Source organism: Pteropus vampyrus, unplaced genomic scaffold (assembly GCF_000151845.1).
Source record: "Pteropus vampyrus isolate Shadow unplaced genomic scaffold, Pvam_2.0 Scaffold8, whole genome shotgun sequence".
Classification (NCBI taxonomy): Eukaryota; Metazoa; Chordata; class Mammalia; order Chiroptera; family Pteropodidae; genus Pteropus; species Pteropus vampyrus.
Window position 1 is genome coordinate 5058274 of NW_011888789.1, and position 2112 is coordinate 5060385.

Sequence of the window (2112 nt, forward strand, 5' to 3'; positions counted from 1 at the left end):
GCAGATGGTTTGTCAACCACCCTTTGAGACACTCTAAAGTAGATGACTCCAGGATTTTTCAGCCGTATATAATATACACACTATCTCTAAACATTTGACTTTTTTTGTATATTTTATGCATTCATAGCCTCTGTGTACATATGCAAGAAGAAACTATGCATCATCCGACTCTCTACTATATGTATGGATTCTACATGTGCCTCATTACAATAGAACAACTGAATTTTATAAGTTTTCAGTAAAATCAAATAAATGCAGTGGATGGATTTGAGTATTTTCTTTCTTTCACTGGCCCAGAAGAAGAATTTAATTTATAAAGGATGACCAGAATCACAAACACAACTCTATCTCTTGAGAACTAAACACAGGAGTGTCTGTATGCTTGACAAGATTCCATTTCAAAGGAACTTGATGATCTTGTGTTTGTTGTTCTGATGACTTCTCTTTCCTTTCAGCCTCAAACTTGAATTTGCCCTCCAAACTCTGATGCCTTGTGAGGCCTCTGGCACCTGGCAGTTGTTACTGCTGTTCTCCCTGCCCTGCCTTGCCCTGACCAAGTAGAAATGAATTGTTTCTCCTCTGAGAAGAGAAGTTTCAGAGAAGGCAAGTAAGTTTCAACTCATGAGTGGATTGCGAGCATTTGGTAGAGGTCGATGAAAAGAGCATGTGGAGAAGGATTCTGAAGCTCTATATAAACTCCAAATTAAGGAGTGTGATTTAGGTCTCTATGGGGTAGAATGGGGTCACTTTTGTATTACCTATTTGTTAGTCTAGTCTGGATTTTCTCTTTCAGAGACCTACTCTTTTTTATACATAATTTTAGAACCGGGAGAGAACTCTATTTCTTTTTACATTCCACATGTAAGTGATGCCATGCAGTATTTGTCTTTCTCTGTCTAGCTCATTTCATTTAGCATAATGCTTTCCAGGTTCATCCATGTTGTCATAAATAGAAGAATTTTCTTTTCTTTAAGGCTGTATGATAGTCTATTGTGCGTGCATGCGTGTGTGTGTGTGTGTGTGTGTGTATCACATTTTCTTTATTAACTCATCTTTAGATGGATACTTGAGTTGTTTCCATATCTTGGCTAATATGAATAATGCTGCAATATACATGACAGTACAGATATCTCTTTAAGAGAGTCGTTTCATTTCCCCTAGATATATACCCAGAGTTGGATTGCTGAATCATACGGAAGTTCTATTTTTTCATTTTTTGAGAAACATCCATACCATTTTCCATAGTGGCTATACCAATTTATATTCATACAAACAATGTAAAAAAGTTCCTTTCCTCCACATCCTCACCAACATTTATTATCTATTGTCTTTTTGAACATAGTCACCCTGATACATGTGAGGTAATATATCATTGTGATTTTGCTTTGCATTTCCCTGATAATTAATTAATGATATTTAGCATCTTTTCATGTACTTATTGGCCATTTTTATATCTTCTTTGGGAAAATGTCTTCTAAGGTCCTTTGCCCATTTTTTAATAAGATTTTTTGGGATTTTTGGTGTTGTTTTGTTTTTGCTATTGACTTGTTTGACTTCCTTATATATTTTTTTATTTTGACCACTTATCAGATATATGGTTAGCAAATACTTTTTCCCATTTCATGTTACGTTTTCATTTGTTGATTGTTTTCTTTACTGTGCAGAAGCTTTTTAGTTTATTATCTATTGTCTCATTGGCTTATTTATAGTCTCATTGGTTTATTTTTACTTTTGTTGCTTATACTTTTTGTATCATGTTTAAAAAATCATTGCCAAGACAAATTTCAAGGAGTTTTATCCTTATATTTTCTCTAGGAGTCTTATAAGGTCTTTTTTTTTTTTTTCAGATCTTACATTTAAGTCTTTAATCCATTTCAATTTAATTTTTATGAGTGATGTAAATGGCATTCTCAAGCCTTTGGTAGCTTATCAGAGATGCCTTGCTCTAGTTGGATACTTCCACCTTCTAACCAATGTATAGATTTGTCAAGTTTGCTGATTCTAGGACTATATATGCTCATACAACATACAACAAATGGCTTTTACTCCCATGAGGTCTATGCCTCCTCCTTCAATTGGAAAGAAGCCCAGTGAAAACAGTTTTATCTGAAG